We start from the raw sequence: 15,847 nt of genomic DNA, 5'->3' as shown, positions 1-15,847 counted from the left end.
GATTGACACAATAGTGGCAGATAACCAGGCCCGCATTGGTCTTCTCAGGAAGTGCAGTCACTGGTTCACCTCCTGACAAGTGAGGAGATGTTGTGCGTCCATGATAGGTCACTAGTTAAGTAAATAACAATGAACTTGATGCTATCACAGAGTTGTTGAATTGTAGTGGAGGGTGGTTGTTCGTGGTCCTCTTGAATTCCATGATCGTCAATTTCTGCAAAATGAAGGACCTTGATTTCAGGAAACACCAGTCCCAGTCTATAGCAATGCTGTGGGTGCAGAGATGGTAAGAGATTAACATTCTTCAGAGAGAAAATAACCAATAACCTCTCCTCGCCCACCCATGCCAATGCTATGATCAAGTGTATAAATTATTCCATTTTCTCAGAAGCATGAGGAAATTCAGCATGTTCCCCAGTTCTCCTTCCAGTTTTTACAGATGTACCAAGGAAAGTATCTTGTCCAGACACATTGCAACTTGGTGTGGGAATTGCTCTGACCAAGACCACAAGAAACTGCAGAGAGATGTGAACGCAGCTCACACTGTCTCAGGAAAGATACCAGCATACAAAAGGATCCCTACCACCCAGTAACACCCATGTCTATTCCCTCCTATTGGGCAGAAGAGGAGCTTGAAAACACCAATGTCCAAATTCAAGGACAGTTTATTTTCTGTTGTTATCAGACCCTTAAATTGTCCTTTAAAAATGATGCCCTTGCACAGTTTTAATTACTTTTTTCTGTGTTCTGCACTTTGTCTTGTTGCAATACTACCCTTGTTGAGTTCCTGTAACATCACACCCTGATTTTTGGTTTATTACTGCAATCCCTGCTCCACTTAAATATGAGTTGACTTGCCTCAATACCATGCAAAACAAAGCTTTTAACTACATCTTGGTAATATGTGACAATAAACAATACAATTAACTTTTGTACAAGCTAATCTCCAAGATATAGGTTAAGTGTCAATATGGCATCCACTTGGAAAAGCAGTGGTTTGTTTCAGAGGATTTAGAGAACGACAAGATTCTGATAAGGTAGTCAGGCGGCATATTTTTTTCCTGGGCCAGGAGTAGACAACGCCAGAGGACATCTGTGCAATGTGAAGGGAAGAAAGATTAGGCGAGACATCAGGGATTTTTTTTACATCAAAAGTGGTGGGTGCCTGCAATGCCCTGGCAGGGATGGTGGTGAAGGCTGAAACATTAGGGGCATTCAAGAGACTTAAATGGGCACATAAATGAAAGAGAAATAGAGGGTTATGAGGTAGCAAGAGCTTAGTTTTTTTTTTGGTCGAAACATTCAGGTCAGTACAACATTGAGGGCCAAAGGACCTGTGATCAAAATTTCTGCGGTCAAAATTCTCAGGATAAAGATTAATCTCCTGGCATCTCAATCTGGTCTTATTCATCTCATTCACCTATTCATTTGGAACATGATGGCAATTAAACTGCCCTTAAAAATCCATTGTGAAGGGAAAAAAAAAACACTTTTTGTAATCCAGTCCAATACTCGCCTTAAAGATCCGAATCACCGCATTGACAGGAACATTAGTCTACATTGGCTTTAGATGTAAGCAGGTTTATATCCAGATTACACTGAACACCAGGGAAATGTTTAACTGACAGTCCGATCTTCAGCAAAGAATATTATTAGGGAAATCTACTGAGATCCTTTATAGTTCAACAATTTTCTCATTAATTTTAATGATGCAATCAATTTTATGCAATGGAATATTTTAAAAGAAATACATGGTCTATGCTTTAATTAAGCAATTAGGAAGCTCAAGGAATGGGTTTCATGATAATTTTCATAACTAAGCAAATATAAAAAGAAAAATGAAACATCAGACTGTGCCAGCTGTCAATCAAGCATACACAGTTACAATATTAATTTTATGTTGAAACCAGCACCCAGTCAAATAAAGTAATGGTGGCATTTAAAAGCACTTTCATTATAAAAGGAATAGTTTAACATTATCAAGCATCCATGTTCCATGAAAAAAAGACTTTGAACAATCAACAGACAGAATCAAAATATTGCATTGATAGCATCTGAAATGTCACAATCACATTCAGGTTCTGTTGGCTCCTCATTGTAACCACTAGGAAGTTTTTGACAATAAACATTTTGAAGCAGCTCTAAAATATGAACAGACTATGACCTACTAAATGAAATGAAAGTGAAGTTTTTCTTTTAAAAAAATGATGACTCGATATTTGTCAAATGTAGGAAATGAACATATTCATTGGCTCTTGAGATAAATCTTAAATCTCCTCCTTAAGCTCCCCCAACTGCAGTTTAAATTCCATGCAGAATATTTTGGAGGATCAAGAACCAAGAACTTTGGATCAAACCAGCTGGATAACAGGAATAAGGACTCAACAATTTCAGACAAAAAAAGATAAATGTATTTACTTTGAGGTTTATGAGATGTTGGTATTTTCTTCCCTGCTTACGGTTTTGCCACAAGTTGCATCTTCCCACAATCTTCATCTTAATATATTTAAAACTCCAATTTGGTGGAAGAATGAGCTGATTCATTGGAAGCAGGTATTTGTGACTAACATGAATGGTGGGATTAACCATGTAACTCTAATCAATGAGATAGACAAGATCTGAAATGAAAGAGATACAACTAATTTGGAGCATTCAAATTCAAGTCAGTTGCAGAAATAATAACCAGATTAAGACAAAAACAGGAATTAGTAATGAAGAGTCCTCTATTTGATAACATATGAAATTTAACGTGCCTTTTGCTTCCTCTGAGTACCATATGGCAACTGTGCAGCTGATGCTAATAGGGGAAAGTGTACCAGAGCATTCATGCCTGGAAATAACTGCTTTGTGCTTTGATACCATGACAAATCTTTCTACATCAGTCATTTCTAACAGGGAATAGAGTTGAGCAAATATTTTAAAAATGTAGGATGATAGAAAATGCTTATAGAATGATATAAATGTCACTTGAAACTCAGTCAGGAATTCATCCTCTTCTAAATGTTATATTCAAATATTTTGTTTTAAGTTATGAAGGAATTCCCTTCAAATATGTGGTGAAAAATGACTAAAAATCAGCTTTGAATGTTGACTGCCATTGACAAATGTCTATTCTGTATATATTAAGTTTCCATTTGGTGGACACAAGTAAGCGTCAGCCATTGCCTGGTACTTCTTTGATACAAATGTTTCTTGATATATATTAGTCTCTGTATGAATATGGTTTGGTCTTACCTTATGCAGGCATGGACTGCTTCATTTGATGAGTTGTAAATGTAATTTAATGTCGCTCGATCATCAGTGGTCAAATCAGTGCTGAAATGGCCCAATCTGCATGTTCAGTTTAACTCTGCTCTTCATACAGTCCACATGGATATCATCCCTTGCAGCAGTTTAATGTTGGCATTAGATCTAGGATCTCATCAGGGATTGTAAGGATTTAGATGGGAGTACTAACATACAGCATAGTACAGGCCCTTCAGCCCTCGATATTGTGCTGACCCATATATCCCTTCCTTTAAAAAAGGACTAAATCCTCCCTACCCCATAACTCTCTATTTTTCTTTCATCCATATGTCTGGCCAAGAGTGTCTTAAATGTTCACAACGTTTCAGCATTCCCCTGACAAGGCAGTCCAGGCACCCATACTCTCTGCGTTTAAAAAAAACTTACCCCTGAACTTCTCTCCCTTAACTTTGTACACATGTCCTCAGGCGTTTCCTACCCTGGAAAACAGGTGCTGGCTGTCCACCCTATCTTTGCCTCTCATAATCTTATAAACCTCTCAAGTCTCCTCTCAGTCTTCTAGGCTCCCAAGTGAAAAGTCCCAGCTCTGCTAACCTAGCCTCATAAGACTGGTTTCCAAATCCAGGCAACATCCTCGTAAATCTCCTCTGCACCCTCTCCATAGCATCCACATCCTTCCTATAATGAGGTGACCAGAACTGAACCCAATATTCTCAGTGTGGTCTTACCAAAGATTTGTAGAGTTGTAACATGACCTCTCTACTCCTGAATTCAATTCCCCTATAAATGAACTCGAGCATCCAATAGGCTTTCTTAACTAACCTATCAACCTGTGCAGCAACCTTGAGGGATGCATGGATTTGCACCTCAAGGTCCATCTGTTCATCCACACTCTTAAGTAACCGACTATTAACCCTGTACTCAGCCCTTTTGTAGGCCCTTCCAAAATGCATCACCTCACACTTTAAAAATATTTAGCTTTAATGTAATGTTTTCATTAGTTCTTTATATTTTGTGTTAAATTAATTCTACTTTCAATTTTAACTTTTAATATATAGATCAATTGCACTTTTTAAAAAAAATTACTCAATTTCTTTTTACATTGGTCCAAGTGGGGCTTTTCCAGCTTTCAATACTTTCAAAAAGTGCTTCAGGAATGAGGTTTCCACTGCACTATTTGTATTACACAGTGAAAGTTCAGACATTTTGAAAGAAACACCAAACTATGCAGATGCTGTGATTGTCGTAAAAACACAAAAATGGGAGATAAACTCAGCAGGTCTCACAATGTCCACAGGAGATAAAGATACATAACCAACATTTCAGACGAGCCCTTCTTCAAGGTATGAGATGTATAACCAAAAAGATGTATGGCATACCTTGAAGAAAGGTTCAGGCTCGAAACATTGGTTATACATCTTTACCTTATATGGATGCAACAAGACCTGTTGAGTTCCTCCAGCATTTTTGTGTTTTAGAACTTTCTGCTCCCTATCACAACTTAAAAATCCTCCTCCATTTCCATCACCCCTTGTCCTCCTTGCCTGCTATCCAGTTGCACATTTTCCACATTTTGATTGATCTACAAAGTCTTGACAGAGCTGTTATTGGTACAGTCTTCCTCATTTCTCTTGAAACCCTGACTCTACCTCCAAACCCATTCATTTGTCAGATATGTCGCCCATTTCCTGCTCATCATCTTCTTTTTCATTTTAATACCTTTACTTATTTAAAGAATGTTGTTCTTTGGCCTCAAAATATAATAATGATTTTGACTTGCTTTGGAGATGGCTGACCAATAAACTCAAAATATTATCATTTAACAAGCTTTATTGCAACAATTCCCAAAATGTCCATTTATTTACTTCTGTGACAATATTTAAAACCTTCCATTCAATCACTGCACTAATGCAGTGCAGGATTTGGAGTAAATTAAACAATTAATTGACCGCACTTTGAAACTGATTAATATTTCAGTGTATTAAGTTGACAAAATAAAAATGTTTTCTTCTTTATGTCATCTTTAGTCCCATTTTGAATTGCTCCCAATTCACAGAAAAAAACTTTAAATACAAATAGGTTATTTATATTTTCTTTTGCAAATTAACCTATGTTGATTTATTTAGTTGTTAAAATGATCAAATCTGAACATTTCAACTAATTTACATACTGGATGCCCAATAATCCCATGACAATTTAAACAACAGATTGCTTTGCTGGGATTTCATGCATATTACAAGATGCATTTTTCTTTCCCTTTGATTAATAACAGTGAGAATTTAAAAAAAAACATGGAATTAGTCTCTGTTTGAGTGATTACTGAGCACACCTGCATAAAAAAAATATAGAAAAATGAATTAGGACTCAGGGGAAACAATTTAAGAAACAAATCCTGCCTGGTATATTTCATTGCTGACAAGGAGATCATCCAATTAGTATTAATATCAATGTACCTTGATCAGCAAAGAAAACATCTGTGCGTGACTGTCCCCAAGAAATTTCTCTTTTAACCTATCTTTATTAAAATTAAGAAATAGTATAACATGGATAAATTCATATGCCAAGAAATATAAATGGTCCTGAACAATATGAATAAAAGCAGTCCCTTCAGAATAGACAACATATCTGCAATAGCACCTTTAGACTTCAGGTATGGTTGCTTTGGAAAATTCAAGCAATATCACCACCATAGAAACAATTCTGTAAATTTAATACAGTTGAGCATGCTAACTGTCCCCACTTTAACCATCAAGTTTAAAATACACCTGTAGAGCTCGTCGAAAGAATCAAAGACTTGTTGATCCAAACCAAGGCTTTTATTAGCAAAAGACAGGAGCTCTTCACAGGTGGCCGACCAGTCCGGAATGATCCGACCTGGCTAGGGACACAATCCTTTAAGGCCCAGACAATAGGCGTGGCTTAGCTCTCAGCTAATCGCTGTAAGCACAGTCTAGATACAGTAATTATATACACTATGTTCATTGGTGATAGATCTGTACTATCACAACACCAACCCTGATTTGTTTTAAAAATGAGATTCAAACTATCTAGAGCTCCTGGAAGAAGTTAAAGTTTCAACCTAATGACCTTCCTCAAAACAGCATTCTTAAGAGTTCTTTAAGTCACATGTGAAAAGCCACAACTTTTTCTTTCTCCATTGAAGCTACCTGACCAGCTGAGTATTTTCAACATGGTATCAGAGTCGTACAGCATTGTCTCATCACATGCATGTAATGTCTAACTATTCTAATTCTGTTTTCTTACATGATGCCCATATCCCTCTTCTCATTTCCTATCCAAGTACTTCTCCCAACTTCTTTTCAAGACTGTAATTGTATCTCTCCCTCCAGCTCATTCCATATAACCACCACCCTCTGTGTGGAAATACTTGCACCTCAGGTCCGTTTTGATCTTTGCCTGCCCACATTAAACCTGCATCCTCTCATCTTAGACTCCCCTACCTTGGAAAAAAAAAAGATTGAACACCTATCTCTGCCTTCATAATTTTACAAATCCTCACAAAGTATTCATTCAGCATCCTACATTCCAGTGAGAATTAACCAGCCAATCCCATTTATTCTTTCAACAACAGCCTTCATTCTGGACAACATCTTGGATGATTTCTTCTGCACTCTGTTGCCATATCCTTCTTGCAATATGGGAACCAGAACTGTACACACAAAGTGTGGTCTAAACAATGAGGTCCGATCACTCATACTCAATAACTCAGGCTTCGAAAGCAAGCATACCAAATATTTTTTTCGTATCCTCTCCTCCTTTGACAACACTTTCAGTGAGCTTTGGACTTGTTCCCAGGTCCCTGTCACTTAATCCTCACTCCTGAAATCACCTCACACTTGTCTTGATTAAATTGTTTTTTTATTCCAGTGCTCTCAGCTGAAATGCATGGAATCTTAATTAAGTAATTCACTGGATCACAAGATGCAATATTTAAAAGAGAGGTAGGTTGCAGGCAATGAAATCATATGGCTCGATGTATTTGAAATTTAAAAATAAACGTAGATTCTGGAAATCTGAAATTAAGATAAAATACTGAAAACAATTAAACCAAAAAAAATCTGCAGATACTGAGTCAAGTGCAATACACAAATATGCTGGAGAAACACAGCAAGTCATGCAGCAGCTATTGGAAGTAAAGGATAACCAACATTTCCAGGCCCTTTACTTCCTCTGGATGCTACATGACCTTCTAACTCTCTCCAGCACATTTGTATGTTGTAAATGTGAAAACAGTCAAGTCGGGTAGCATTTGTAGAAAGAGAACCCCTGGTGAGGACCCTTTGTGATGGCAAAACTTGTTTTTTCACCCCAGCAGCCACTCCCTTATCATTTCACTTTTCCATGCAACTGCTACTCTTCAGTCTAATCCCTTCCCATCATCTCAAGACACAAACAATCTCTCAGTGGAGTAACAATTAATCTTCACTTCTTCCAATCGAGTTCATTGAATTCCAGGATAAAATTGTGGTCTTCTCTACATCAGATAAACCAAACAGTGATAGGTTGATCACTTTACGGAACACCTCCAGACATGATACAAGTACAATCTTAATTATCCATCTTGTCCCATGTAGTTTGTATCTTACTGCACTGTTCAAATGAAACACAAAAATAAGCTCAACGAACAGCACTTCATCTGCCATTTAGGGGCATTAAACTCAATATCAAATACCATAAGTTGAGTCAATGTCAGGGAGGTTATGTATTTTCTTTCAGATTTAGACACTGCTTTGTATGGAATCTTACAATTCTACTCTTTTGTTTTTCTTTTCCTCTTAATCCCCACCTGCTCTCATTCATCTTCCTTCAGTTACACACTAACATGCAGATTTAAAAGCATCTTTTCCCCCCCTCCTCAACATTGAACTGAAAGCAACAGTGTCTCTGGGACAACCCTGATCTGAACCTTATCACAGACATTCCCCGCTTCAACAAAAAAAAAACACTAACTATTTTGCTTTTCCTTTTGTTGCTCCATGACCTGGTGACTATTTTTAACATTTTGGATTTCAGATTTCCAACATTTACAATTTTTCCATTCCAATTTTCAGGGAAAGAAACTTTTGCATGTTTGCACATTCTCCATGTAACTGCATAGATTTCCTCCCACATTCCACAGAAGTATGGGATTAATAGGTCATTCAGTTACATGGGTGCAATCAGGTGGCAGGGACCCGTGGGACCACCTGATTGCACCCCAAATTAATTTAAAATTTAAAAATTAATCTTCACATCTTGGCTCATTTCCTACAATGGTGGGGGGGGGGGGGTGGTTCAGAAAACCCGGATACTTGTCTTCATTTGTCCTTTCCTTTCTACTACCATCAAATGATAAAGAAAATCTCATTTAAAAGATATATAATCCACTCAAGGGAGACGGCTGGAAATTTGGCCAAGAGCACGACTAGGATTCAATTTCTCACAAAAATAAAATTGGGCCAAGCAAAGACAGTGTGTTTTGTATCTGTCCCAGCATCCAGAATCCCAAACTCATTGATTTCAAATTCAATACCCATTTTCTGGTATGATCACTACAGAAAATCACAGTAAAAAAACTTGCAATCTCAAAGCGAAGTGGCAAGAATGGAGAAAATATTCAGTATGGATGGTTTGACATAGGTTTCAGTAGAATTCTTATAGCAGAGGAAGGAAACAAACCAGCCAATTTTAGCTAAAATGCAGCATAGGAAAGGACATACATTATTTTTTTAATGTAGACATACAGCATGGTAACACGCTATTTTGGCCCATGAATTCATGCCACCCAATTCATACCCAATTAACCTACACCCTCAGTAGGTTTTGAATGGTGGGAGGAAACAGGAGCCCCCAGAGGAAACCCACGCTGACACAGGGAGAATGTGCAAACTCCTGACAGACAATGTGGGATTCAAACCCTGGTCCTAATCACTAGTGCTGTCAAGGCACTAACTGCTACACCAGCCAAGCCAATCTTCAGTAAGGAAAATGTGATACCATGAGATGGATCTCTCACTCACACTGGGGGATTTTTAAAAAGCATGCTGTGCAGCATATGGTTTTAGAAATGAAAGATTTGGTTTCCCTCTTCTCCTTTCATTAACTTGCATACCATTTCTTATGCAGAAAAGTGGACAGGCATCACCTCCTCACTGACTTCTGAGATATTTTATCTCAAGCAGATGCAAGGAACAGAGTGGAGCCAAAACTGACTCCGTTACACAATTTCCAGTCCCCACTTTGTTAAGAAATAAAAAATCTCCTTTTGGAAGCATGCAGCTATGATAGGTCACACTGTTTTATAGAGCCAGAGACAGAATAGTAATTAGCTCTTCTGCCCCGTGAGTCCAAGCTGTCTTTGTGGTGATATGTAGATACTGTTCTGTGTATGTGGCCGGCCTATCCCCTATAACCTGCCCATCAAGGTCAACCTTCCTACCCCCTTCCATTCATTTGAGCAGATGGAGTTGGCCCAGCTGAAATCTAACGTGTATTAAAGCCTATCATTCCTCACTCAGCCTTTAGAGTCATTGATAGTGCGTACCAGTCCTTTCTTACCCTTCAACACAATCACATTCGCTCACACTGAGACTCCTTTACTGCCTTTGCCTTTTTGAGTGCCTGGCTGAACGTCTCTTTAAAGTTGTGACTGCATCACATCCCACTACCTTCTCTGGAGGCACATTCCAGATATCAACCACCGTTCAAAATAGTCCCCAATTTTCCTTTTAAATCCCTTACCTTGTTGTAGTTCCTGGCAGCATGCCTCAATTGACATCAAAGGGGCCAGATCCAGTTGAGAAAGACCAGGAAAGGGAAGGGAGGATTAATGCTGGAGGAACAGTGGTGGTGATGAAAACATGAGGGTGAAGTGGAGCAGGTGTGTCCCTGGCAATGATTCAAGAGATAGGAAGATTACCATGCAAGGATAATCTCACACAACCAGACAACTAAAGAGGAGTGCTGGTGAATGATAGTCTGATCACTGAATCGTACACCGATTCAAAAACATTTCCTCTGCTACAGAAAATCATATTTGTGACTCCTAATGAAGGCAAATGTGCAGTAACAAAACATCTGTGGATTTGCAAGAAAGCGAATTCAGAATTGGAATGATCATTTTCAAAGTAAGGGATTTTTTTGTGCAGGGATTGAGGGCAGCAGTTTGGACATCGTGGGTAAATAAAAGGAATCTTTTCAATTGATTGGTCAGGGTATTTCAAGTTTTCTCTATTGTCATGTAATAAAAACAATGCAATATTTGCTTCAGTCTGCCATAAGGCAGATAGATTTCCCATCACCAGCAACTGCCTGAAGCACATCTTACAGTCAGAGAAGGAGAAGCAAAAAAAAGTCCCCTCAGTCACCAAGTGTCTGTGGATTTGATTCTAGCACTCCCGCAGACACGCAGAGTCTAGTCCAAACAATCATCAGACTAAGCACCAGATCCTAAACTCCAACACGATCAGGAAATCTTCAGTGCCCTCAGCACCCTCTCTCGTCCCAGTTCTAATACCTGGCACCATTTCATGTTTCAAGCCAGCCTTCAGCAGTCCACACCCTCATGTTAATCTTAGTCCACAGTCGCCTGCACGGTTTCCTCACCTCGAGGAAAACGAGGTGCTAGTGAGGAACCAACTGCTCTACGTCTCCAATGGCCAGGAGAGACCATCGATAACTCCCTGCTGGATCTGTGGACGCTAGTCTAGAAGTTCAGGTATGAAGTGGAAGAACAGATCCAGGACACTATAGTCGTGGGGGTCCACTCAAGATACATGAGGCAGCAACTGCTCACGTTGGGAAAGAAGGACCTGGCCAGCCACATTGAACTGGCCAAATCAGGTTACCCCATCCAAAGACCAGTTGCTCCTTCTACCTCAGTCCTAACGGCTGCCGCTTCCCGTGGTTGGGTGTGCTTTTTCTGCAGTACAAGCCAGCATCCTGATCTCGTTGCCCAGGTACAGACTCCGTGTGCTCCAGCTGTGGCAAGAAAGAGCATTGGGTGAGGGTTTGCCACGCGAGGGGAAACCCGGGGAAGTCCATGGCCTGCACCGCTCCCGGATCTGATTCCAGCCCCGAGCAATCTGCTCCGAATTCACCCAAACCCATTTGCTGCGTGACACACCAACAGAAGGTGGCAGTGAGGAAACAGCGCGAAAAGGCTCAGCAGCCATCTTGCCGCGATCCAAATTTAACAGTGCCATCATTGTCAGAGGAGAAACGAGTGCGGCCATCTTGCCGCACCACGAGGTTGACGCCATCTTACCAACGCAGGGCACCCAGGATGGTGGGGGCCACTCGAGTGAGGAGTTTGGAGTCTCAGGGATCTTGTCTCGATGGTCCTAGATCAGGACAGACCTCACCAGCTCAGCAACTCCATAGTCACTATGGAGGTAAATGGACATTCCAATAAATGCCTAATCAACACATGCTCTACTGAAAGCTTTATAGACTCATGGACTGTGCAAGAATACAACCTAAAGATGTATACTTTCACTTAACGCATATTCCTTGTGTCTCATTCGCATTCTACGTGTATTCAAGAACATTGTATAGTACATCTGTCATTTGGAAGGGGGGGCGGAATTCTGTAAATTTTGCCTGTTTCTACTTGATGAATTGTGTGCTCCGGTGTTGTTGGGTCTGGACTTCCAGTGGACCTGAAAGCTGCTCATCATCAGCTGCCAATCCGTTCTGAGGACCGTCCATATACGTCATTTGAGGCTAATGCTCTGTCCCTTTCATGTTTAATAATGTCAAGAGGGGAATAATCAAGAATGACAAGATTGCTAGGTGGAGGATTGAGCTCTGCATCTATAATTATGATATTGCTGATCAGCCAGGAGCTTTTAATGACCTTCCAGATGACTCATCCAGAGGAAGCTGTGCCCTGCAAACACCAGCCAACTGCGGTCTATGCATAATGAGCTCTGCCATCTGGGGGTTACCCGCATGGCTCATTTTGTCAAGGCATGCAATCTTCCCTACTCCATGGAAGATGTCTAGGAAATGACCAGGTCTTGCCAGGTCTGCGCGGTGTGAACACCGCACTTCTACCGCCCCGCAAAGGCGCACCTGATCAAGTCACCCAGGCCCTTCAAACAGCTCAGTGTTGATTTTAAGGGACCTCTCCCCTCCACGAACAGGAACACTTTCTTCCTCTCTATCTGTGATGAGTACTCACGCTTCCTGTTCGCCATCCCATGTCCAGACACATCCACTTCATCAGTCATAAAGGCCCTAAATTCCATTTTCGCCTTCTTTGGGTATTCCAGATATATTCATATTGACCGGGCATAGCCTTTATGAATGACAAGCCACAGCAGTACCTGCTGATGAGGGGTATCACATCCAGCAGGACTATGAGCTACAATCAATCCCCTGGAGGGAACAGGAAAGTTGAAAAGGATAACACCACCATCTGGAAGACTGTCAAATTGGTCCTGAAGTCAAAAGGCCTTCCAGACTCAAGCTGGAAGGAAGTCCTCCCTATGGCACTCCATTCCATCAGGTCGCTACTATGTACCACAACCAATGTTACTCCTCACAAGCCCTATTCACTTTCAAAAGAAGGTCAGCACCTGGAACTACACTCCTAACCTGGTTCATCACTCCTGGTCTGGTCCTTCTCACAAAGCACGTGAGGAGAAGCAAGACCGACCCCCTGGTGGAAAGGGTGAAACTGCTCCATGCTAATCCCACATATGCCTATGTGGAGTACCCAAATGGCACCGAGGACATAGTCTCCCTCAGGGACTTGGCACCTACCAGAACAGAGGGTTAATTGCCTCAAATGGCCTGCAAGCCCCAGAGCCCATTCTTGCCACCTCTAGTCAGGGCCTCGGGAGATCCAGTTCAGGAGGAAAGTGCAACCCCCTCCACCATTGAGCTGGAGACCCAGCCCATCTCTTCTCCCTCAAAAGGGGAACAGGAGACCAAAGGAGTCCAAAGCCCCTGGTGTTAAGGCACTCCACCAGGATCTCCAGACCCTGGACCACTTAAATCTGTAAATTTGTAAATAACTATATAGTTTTCAATGATTTTTTCTGAATCCATGTTCTCTGTCTTCATTCACAGACATTACATTCTACAGGAAGGGGTGAATGCAGTGAACTGGGATTCACAGGTAGTGTGTTGTGCTGATGGTTGGCCCCGCCTCCTGGCTCCACCCCCATCTGTTAACATATAATCCTGGTTTCCCACCTAAACCCAGAGCCCTTCTGAAGACCACTGTGAAACTGCACCCATGGTTATAAGCTAAGTGTTTGTTCTCCCTCCATTCGAGAGAGCTACAGGCAGAAGGAAATAAAACATGGGAATATTTCAAGTCAAGGATTGAGAGCCAAGCAGAAAGAGTGGCAGGGGCTAATGGATGATAAAAGGTGCATCTCTGGGCAGTGTGACACAAGTGGAAATAGTCTTTCTTGGCTTTGGCTCAAATACATGCCAGAAAGTTCACCTCAAGCCACATGCATAATCAAATGTCCGGTGCATTTTCGTGAAATTGATATCTGGAATAAAGACGTGATACATATCGAGAAATACAGAATACATGTGTTATCAAAATAAAACAGAATACCAATTCTATTGTAATTCTAGAACCCATGTCTCAGACATCAGGGCTGATATTAATGCATTGTTCATTTTTCAGATTTCTCCTTGGATTTCTACCGCCTTCACACAGAAGAATCAAGGATCCACTGAAGCTACTTTGGAGTTAAAATTAAATGACCACCACAACTGATACATCATTGAAAGGGGTTATTGTGACTTGGCTGAAACATTTTGAACATTGAGGCTAAATGCCATTATGTAAAGATGTCTCCAATATGCATTAGTTTCAGAAAACAAGTTTCCTGGAATCTTTTTTTTCCTGCCTGCCTTCAAACTTCATACAAACGCCACACGCAAACCACCCCTCCACCCCCATTCTCAAATTTGGTCCACCTCAATGAGTGTTTCTGCTTTGTTTTAAATATGCCTGTAGGTGTTCAGAATTTGCATTTACTTTTGATTTACATCCAAAAGAAACTGAAATAGTTTTCAAAAAAACACAAATACTCAATCACTGTAAATCAATGAAAACAGGTCAACATGGCAATAAAACATGGTAAAACCAGAGGGAGTGAAATCTATTCATGGTCAGAGCACCAAACATGTCACAAAATTCTTCCAACCATCATTCCAATTATCAAATATGAAAACAAGAAGCAAAAGCAAATCAATAACAAGTGAAGAATGAAGTATCCTTTTTAAAATCTAAACAAGCAAGAAATGCAGTATATATAGGAATCCATGGGTCATCAGTCAGTCAGAGTTTTAGACTACCGTAACAGTTGTGGAACTGGATGTATGAAAAGCAGCTAAATAGCTGCTTAAGCAGTGAAGTATTTCGAGATAGAGATGTTTAATCATCTGTGGGTATAACCACTCATTTAAAATAATTTGCATTTTATAGGCAGAGTTTAAACTGAATTGAACAGAGCAACAAAGTCATTCTTATTCAGCACAAGTTTTTCAGTATCTTATCAAATGACATGCTGTCCCAAACTGGTTTTTAATAATTACTGTGCATGGGATAAAAAAAAATGGAGCCACAGAAACCACAAATGCTAGAATCTGGAGCAAAAATAAAAACAAACTGCTGGAGGACGTCAATGAGCATTTTGATTTTCCTTATGGTTGCAAAAAGGGATCAAATTCATGGAAACTGATGCAAGCCTGCTTATGTTTCACAACAGATATGCAAAACTCAAACAGGGCCGTAGAAGATGCAGAGGCATTATTGCACATATTTAAACATCATTAGTTAAGAAATTATACCACAGGACCAATGAGCAGTCAATTCCAAGGTAAATTTACATAGAATTGATGAGCCAAAATGAACTCCTACGTCATAAGGAAATAGAGTCAACAGGGAGAAACCACAGAAAAACTGACTGTTTGTCCCAACAAGTGCACTCCAAGCATCCCATTATTTTTATTCTCTCCAAATTCTCTCCTCATATTTGTCCACTAGGTCTATTCACGGAGGCCAATTAGCCTATCAATTCATATAAACATTCATATAACCACTTTTCCAAAAGTAAATTTTTTAAAAATAGTGCACGTAAAGTAAGGCAGTGTCTTTTGTTCAGCAATCTGATGGCAGCAGGGAAGGAGCTGTCCTTATGCTGTTGAGTGCTCATCTTTAGGCTCCTGTACCTTTTTCCTGATGGTAGCAGAGCGAAGAGAGCATGGCCTGGATGCTGGAGAGTTTTGAGGATAGAGGCTGCATATTTAAAACACCATCTCATTTGGATGTCCTCGATAGAGTGAAGTCTGGTTCCTGTGATATTGTTTATCAACATCTGGAGTTTATTGTCCTAAGAGTTGGTGCCTCCATACCAGGCAGTGATGTAATCAGCCAGAATGATCTCCACAGTACACCTGTAGAAGCTTACAAGTGTTTTTGGTTGCATACCAAATCTCCTCAGACACCTCATAAAGTATTGCCCCTTGCGAGCCTTCTTTGTGATTACATGGAGGCTCCAGGACCGATCCTCAGAGATATTGGCACACAGGAAATTTGATCTTCTCCACTACTGAGCCCTCAGTGAGG

At 40.3% G+C, this 15,847-nt stretch overlaps 1 protein-coding gene across 1 annotated transcript in view; it reads right to left on the bottom strand.

Annotated features, from left to right (window-relative positions):
- Positions 1–15,847, bottom strand: part of LOC138763207 (contactin-4-like) — a 2,221,540-nt gene that overhangs the window by 1,953,461 nt on the left and 252,232 nt on the right. The gene's annotated exons all lie outside the window — the stretch shown is intronic.

This window comes from Narcine bancroftii, chromosome 5 (genome assembly GCF_036971445.1).
Source record: "Narcine bancroftii isolate sNarBan1 chromosome 5, sNarBan1.hap1, whole genome shotgun sequence".
NCBI classification, from domain to species: Eukaryota; Metazoa; Chordata; class Chondrichthyes; order Torpediniformes; family Narcinidae; genus Narcine; species Narcine bancroftii.
This window is presented reverse-complemented; position numbering and strand designations above follow the sequence as displayed.